Raw genomic sequence first — 7735 nt, 5'->3', positions numbered from 1 at the left:
GGTGGGTGTAGGGATAACTTCCGTGGATGCATCACACACAGAGGGTGCTGACCAGAATACCTCAACTGTTCCTGTTTACTACTTGGTGTAAATGGGCATTTGTTGCAGTTACATCTGCCCATCTGGCTGTGACCAGCAGTGGATATGTTGCCCGCTCTGCTCTGTCTTCAAGCCTTCACAGCTAATGTGAAGGGGTAAAATGTTCTTGGCGGGCCGAGTGGAGATGCAATAGCACAACACTGCAAAGCTGCAAACATGCTTCCAGGCAGAAATCCAGCCAGGCTAGTATGGGCAGAAAAACAGGCTGATCATAATCAATGAGGAACAAATTGGGTGTGCAGCTCCCAGGAATCACAGAATGGTTGTAGTCTGAAGGGACCTCTGGAGATTATCTAGTCCAACCTCCCTGTTCAAGCAGGGTCACCCAGAGCACATTGCCCAAGATTGTGTCCAGACAGCTTTTGAATATCCCCAAGAATGGAGACTCCACAACCTCTCTGGACAACCTGTTCCAGTGCTCAGTCACCCTCACGGTAAAGAAGTTTTTCCTCATGTTCAGATGGAGCTTCCCGTGTTTCAGTTTGTGTCCATTGCCTCTCGTCCTATTGCTGGGCACCACTGAAAAGAGTCTGGCCCCATCCTCTTTACACCCTCCCTTCAGGTACTTATACACATTGATGAGATCCCCCCTCAGTCTTCTCTTCTCCAGGCTGAACAGCCCCAGCTCTCTCAGCCTTTCCTCATATGGAGGATGCTCCAGACCCTTCATCATCTTAGTAGCCCTTTGGTGCACTCGCTCCAGTAGCTCCATGTCTCTCTTTTACTGGGGAACCCAGAACTGCACACAGTACTCCAGATGCAGCCTCACCAGGGCTGAGTAGGGGGGGAGGATCACCTCTCTCAACCCGCTGGCAACGCTCTTCCTAATGCACCCCAGGATACCATTAGCCTTCTTGGCCACAAGGGCAAATCACTGGCTCCTGCTCAACTTGTTCTCCACCAGGACCCCAGGTCCTTCTCCACAGAGCTGCTTTCCAGTCGGTCAGCCCCCAGCCTGTACTGGTGCATTGGGTTATTCCTCCCCAGGTGCAAGATCCTGCACTTCCCTTTGCTGAACTGCATGAGGTTCCTCTCTGCCCATCTCTCCAGCCTGTCCAGGTCTCTCTGAAGGGCAGCACAGCCCTCTGGGGTATCAGCCACTCCTCCCAGTTTTGTATCATCAGCAAACTTGCTGAGGGTATGTTCTGTCCCTTCATCCAGGTCACTGATGAAGTCGAACAGGATTGGACCCCGTGTTGACCGTTGGGAGACACTGCTGTCTACAGGCCTCCAACTAGACTTTGCACTACTGATCACAACTCTCTGAGCTCTGCCATTCAGCTAGTTTGCAATCCACCTCACGTTCCACTCATCTAGCCTGTATTTTATCAACTTGCCTATTTGCATTTTCAACAAGACTTTGTAGTGGGAGGAAATAAAGTAGGGAGATGGAGGCGCCATGGAGGAGAAAGCCAGAGGAGCACCTGGCTGCCTACCAGCCAGTCTTGAACATAGGCGCAGACGTGCCCCACAATGGCCAGCAGATTTTCCTCCTTTCCCAAGGATCGCCGAGCCGGAGGAAGGCCCTGCTGGGGCTCTGCCAGCTGGGACTGAGGCTGCCTGAGGCAGGGAGCCAAGTCTCCTGCAAAATGCACCAGGCTGGCCACATCCCACTGTAATAGTGATGACTTGGATTGCTACATACTGGTTTTTTGTTTTCTCCTCAGACCTCTGCGAATGCTTAAATCCCACGGCATGAGACTTCCTCATATCTCTGTACACAGATGTCCCCATGTGCCCTAGGTTTCTGAGATTCCTTTATGATTGATAGCCTTTATTTCCTGTTCCACTGCAGGGATCTCCACTTTTTCAGACATACGTACCCTGTGATCTCTCCCAGGCTCTAATTTCCCTTAGTTTAAATGAAAGTCAATTTTCAGGCCAGTCAAGTTACTATTAGCTTCCTGTTATGCCGAGCAACCTTATCTAGCCCGTGGAAGGGAAAGGAGTGCAGGAGTAAGCTTTGCAGTTAAGTGGTTGTGGTTTATCCACAGCTCCAAAAATGGGGAAAGAGTATCCCGGATAGAACAGAGTGTCACTTCATCATCAAGCAACACATTTGGGTCAACATTTCTGTGACACTTCAAAAATATTTAGAATAAAATGAAAGTGTGATAAAATGGAATAAAATGAATTGAATAGCGAAAAAAATCTTCCTTTTAATAGAAACAATGTGGGAAATGAGATGATCTGTGAAATGTTTTTGTCAGTTTAGATCTTTACATTCCGAGGAGTAGAAAAGAGTTTGTCCGTCCTGTTTTCTCATCCAGCTGCCCTTGCAGGAGCAGCTTAAACTGTGGAATTCGCTCTTGCAAGAGGAAGTAGTGATCCTGACTTTCACTGCTTCAGGGCTGAATGTGGAAGACATAATTTAATACTGGAGGAATCCTTCTTAATCCTCTAATCTGACCTTTTACATAACACAGGCTGGAGAATTTCACCCGATTGCATCTGCACCAAACTCAGACATTTCCAATGTCATTTTCTTTAAGTATTTGCTATTCCCACACACTCTGGTAAATCTTTAAACTGATCTAGCTTTTTTTTTTTTTTTTTCCCCCTAGTGCCTGGGAGGAAAGACAAGGAAAACCATCAGTGCTTATGAATAGAATTTGTTTACTTAAATGCATAGGGAGCTGCTTGTATCTCACCAAGAGGGCATAGTAAAGCATGCAAAAAATTAAGACTGACCTTCAGCCTATTAAGATGTGTTGTAGCCTTCCTCTTCCTTCCCAGCGCAGGAAGCCTGGTGCAAACCGGTCTGCTTTCCCTCCCATGGGCAGGTGCACAATACTAGCACAGGAACAGGAGTCTGCTGATAGCATAAAATCTCCTTGTTCCAGTCCTGCTTCTGCGGCTGCCTTCAAGATCCTGCGGGTGATTCGTTCTTGTTCTCCTATTGTGCAAAACAAAAGTATGGTGATCAAAAAAGAAGAACCGCACAGGCTGTGTCTCTAGGCACAATCAAAAATGAGTCCCACGGCAAATGAAGCTGGAGGAGTGGCTGAATCAACAAACCTCCAGATAGCGTGGCCGGGAGTGTGTCTCCTTAATGTGGCAACCCAACCACATTTCTAGGGAAGTCCTAACGGCCCAAATATAGATCCTCCGAGATTGCGCGTTGCTATTTCTGTCTGCTCATCTGCTATCATGGGTTCTCAGTGTTACTAAAGACAGTGACAACTGGCTCTTTTTTTTTCCTCTTTTTTATTTTTTCTTCCAGGAGTGGAAATCACCAGTCTTTATGCATAGCACACTTGTCTCTACGTTACATCCGAGACAGACTTCACACTTCATTACTAGTGATCACCAGGACCTGCTTTCAGCAGCAAGGCAGTACAACTGCAGGGTCCGCTGGTCGCTTCAGCAAGTTATGTCCAGCTTTGGAAAATGGGACATTTCAGCAGCCCTTATGGTAATTCTTTTAAACCACATTAGCAGTTGTCATCTGAGTGTCATGATGTGTGCTCAGCACCATGCAAAACATGGAGAGAAAAGTCCTGACCCTAAATTGCATAACTTCCTTTTTGTGACGTGGTCTGTCTGGGGAACTAAATTGATTGTAAAAAGATTAGTTGGCAAAATTAATTATATCAGATGTTTCTATGTGGTTGCAGGGGCCTGGACTTTGTAACCTGGGACTTTTAGGCCTGTTTTCTGAATTACAAGATTTGAAAAAGCATATAAGCTTTTTTATATATAAGCTCAAAACAATTGCAAAGGATTCGAGTAATCGATCATCCTTAGACTAGCCAGCATGCATTATTACAGAGGAAGATAAAAGAAATCCCCATGTGATAGTTATGGATTATTTATCCGCAAAGAAATTTCCTTCCTGCTCCCTATTATTTGGAGATTTTGTTTTGAAGCATAAAGATTCATATCCTTTCCAAAACTGTCATTTTTTCCAGTCTTAGTATTACAGATCTGCACAGCCTTCTCTAAATCCTGCTAAACTGTTATCATCAATTCTATCCTGCTGAAAGGAGTTCAACAGACAGGCAATGCATGATGCAGAAAACGCCTCTTCTTTCACCCAGTTAAGATCAACACTGTTCAGTATTATTTATGATCTCCTAATACCAGGAAAGGGTGACTTGGTCTGCTTTCTGTATCCTGTTCGTTGCTTTGAATATCTCAGTTCTGCCTTTAGCGTGAAGTTGATATTTTTTTCCTGAACAGCACGTTGAAGGCAGGAGTGGACACGGTTTGGGTCTAGAATTGGCTTATCTGCAAAGCCGCCCTGACCCTCAATGTAAGCGGTGCTGGGTGGCTCACATTCACCCTACCCAGGGTTTTTCCTCCTATCTAATGACTGTACTGGGCAGAGAGAGCCCAGCCTGGCACAATCTCATCTACACTGCCTACGGCGAGTGATCTCCAGGGCAAACCCAACCACACCTGGGTTTTGTCACGAAGGGAATTACATGAGAGCAATTATCGACACGTGGAGCTGCGGTAAGTGTTACTCAAGTCTGTCCTGAGGTGTGTCTTGAAGAGTCTATAATCAAAGCAGAAGTAAGTCACTCTCATGTGAGCAATGAAGGGAAGATGGATGGAAAAAAAAGATAAGCAGTAACAGGATGAGACCTTCATCTCTCCAGCTGCTGACTGAGTCTACTGCTTCCCAGTATCATCCCAGCCACCAGCACCCTTGGTCTTCATCTCCCAGTAACACCCCAGTGACCCCAGGCATAGCATCATTCCCATCGCCTGTGGACTCCAGGGGCTTCAGTTGCAGTAACTTGGCAGAGCCCTTCTCCTTGAATCCCGTCTAGTCCCAGAGTGAGCTGGGTGAGAGGAGGAGGCAGTGGGTGTAAGGAAGTGGTGTAATGGGTCTTACAGAGAAGAAGGTCTTAGAGGGGTAGAAAACGAGTGCATAATGTCAATGATGAGGCCAGGAACTGCTGCTTTCATGCAGTCCCCATCCTTCAGCAGCTGATGGGGAAAAATGCAGGTCATCTGCCCTGCTTCTGCACCCAAGCGACTGCCTCATGAGGGTGTCCGCACACCCATGCGTACTTGCCATCAAAGTGCTGGCTGAGCCTCCTGGCATAGAGATGCCACGAAGCTTTGCGCAGGCCAGAGTGATCTTATGAGAGCTGGGAAGTCCTGTTCCCACCCTGCCTCCTGGCCTTCCTCTCCCATTCCCTCTGCGTGGCTCCCGTTAGGACCGGCACTGCTTCTTTTGAGCTTGTAAACCCACAAAACTTGGGACTCTTGACAGTCCTGAGAAACAAAACCCACATAAACAAGCTGACATGAAGACTGGAGAAGGGAAACAGGCATCTATAGTAACAAATTAACCAGACTCAGGGAACGTTCCTGCCTTTACTATTAAATTAATAGCAGGAATTTTGGCGCAGTCTGATGCAGGCAGCATACACCTTTCCCAAAAAATTCCCAGGCATAGTCTAAAAGGCAACATGGGTGCAAATACCTCTTTTCTGGAGCCCGAGAAAAATTAGTGATATGGACATGGCCAGACTCTGCCTGCTGGCCATGGAGTCAGGGAAGAGACCTCGGTATTGTTTTCTTTTCTAGTAGAGTTGTAGCTAGTGGAAATTCTACCCTTGCGAATGTCTGTGCTACCTTCACAGGGTGACCATTGTTCCCTAGGCTGGGATGGCCTGGGTCAAGGCCATGTTGTCTTTAGGGTGCAAATCCTGGAGTGAGCTGTCCCCTCTCCACACTTGCACTTCTCCACCAGCAAAGTTAGCAGTTTTCTCCATAATGGGAGCGCAGGAACTGGGCAGGGATGTTCAGGAGGTACAGATTTTGCAGAGAAACAGAGAACTGACCGCTTTGACAGTCTACAGCCTACTCTAACAGCACTTATTTTTTTCTACTCTCATTTTTACCTCTACTGGAGTAGGCTTGGTAGCACCTAACACCTATCAGGACTAAATGAGATGGTTTATTGTAAACAACTGCCCTAGCAATTGGGGCTGGAAAATGTTGCGATCTCACAATCCCTGTTCACACTCCTGTGGAGCTCTCCCTATCTGTCTGGTGTTGTGCAATGCCTCGGCTCACAACCCACACGGCTGTCATCGGCAGTCCTCCTCCGCCCCTCTTTGACAAACCACTTTTTACGAGTAACTCCTTCCCCCGCTTCCTCCAAAGCACTGTATTTTAGGCTCAGTTCTTCCCCGCTTGGATTCACTCTCTTGTTTCTCAATCTACACCTCCTTGGTCACAAGATCTGCAGTGGAGCATCATGTGCAGCTTGCAGAGGCATCTCTGCAGGCTTCGGTAGGATCCAAAGCAAGGGAAAATGAGGCATCATTAAGTGAAAGGCACTGGAGTGGAAAAGCTACCACGGGAGAGGCAAAACAGCCCCCAAAATAAACCATACAACTATGTTTGGTATCTAGTATGCTTATTTACTAACATAACCCATCTTTCTTTCTTAAAGGATTTGTTGACTATTTATACATCATGTACGGGTGACATGCAGCTGCCTTTGGGGCAAGCCACTAATGATGGGAGGCTGTTCCTACTGGTGTTGGCACAAGGGGTTGTGCAGGGCAGCATGAGGCTCACGTGGAGCAAAGCTGGCTCTCAGAGGGTTTCTGCGTGGCAAGTTCAGACCCAGTCTGGATGCAATTCGGTGCCCCAAAACCCCACCTGAACGCAGGCAGGTGCGATGGTTTGTCCCCATGCTAATGGCTGCAGGATTTGAGAGCCAAACGTGTGGATGCAGAGAAGCACATCCGGATACAGGGATGCCCTGTGTTTCCCTCTAGCTCTCCCAAAATATGCACATTTTGATTTTTCTTTACGAATCTGGTTTATAAAGGCTACATCTGCACTAGGAAATTAAATAGCCTCCGTCTTGCATCAACATGTGAGGGGCTCTGGCTCAGTGTATCACTCTTAAAGGAGAATTGGTGTATTAATGCCTGAATTGCTGTATGTCAGTGTTTGGGTGATGATCCAGGTGTGTACCAGATGTAAGCAAGGTCGTGTGTGTGAGGTCTTGCAGTGAGCTGGGGGAGTGTCTGGAGGTGTGAAGCTGAGTGTGACTGGGTGGTGCTGCGTGTGTGTGAGGTCTGACTGTTGTCTGGAGTGGGTCTCTGTGTGTATGTGCCTAAAGTCCAGTTGTCACCGTGTGAGGGTGTACGTAAGACCTGTTTGCCTGTGTGTGAGATCAGGCTGTGTGTCCCTGGGCAAGACCCAACAGTGTGTTCCTCGGCGTAGGGTGTGTGTTGCGGGTGTGATGTGATTATCCATCCTTCTGTGTGTTCCCACCACCTGACTGTGCTGTTGTGTAAGGTCTGGTTGTGCGCCCCTGTGTGTGTCAGACCTGTGGTAGTGCATGTGTGAGGCCCAGCCGCGGGTTCGTATGTGTGTAAGAGCTGAGTGTATGCGTGTGTACATAAGGGTGTGTGTGTAATGGCTGTGCATGGGTAATGGGTGGGGGGGGGGCTCCAGCTGTGTAGTTCTCTGTGGAAAATCAGGGTCCCTGCGCCTGTCCCTGTGTGCATTTCAATTGTGTGACACTGTGTGAGCTCCCCAGTGCCTCCCTGTGTGTGTGAGGGTGTGTGAGACCCCCGATGCCTCCCCATTTGTGTGTGTGAGGAGTGTGTGACACCCCGCGGTGCCTCTCTCTGTGTGTGTGAGGGTGTGTGAC

Source organism: Dromaius novaehollandiae, chromosome 3, assembly GCF_036370855.1.
Source record: "Dromaius novaehollandiae isolate bDroNov1 chromosome 3, bDroNov1.hap1, whole genome shotgun sequence".
NCBI classification, from domain to species: Eukaryota; Metazoa; Chordata; class Aves; order Casuariiformes; family Dromaiidae; genus Dromaius; species Dromaius novaehollandiae.
Note: the sequence above shows the minus strand (reverse complement) of the source record.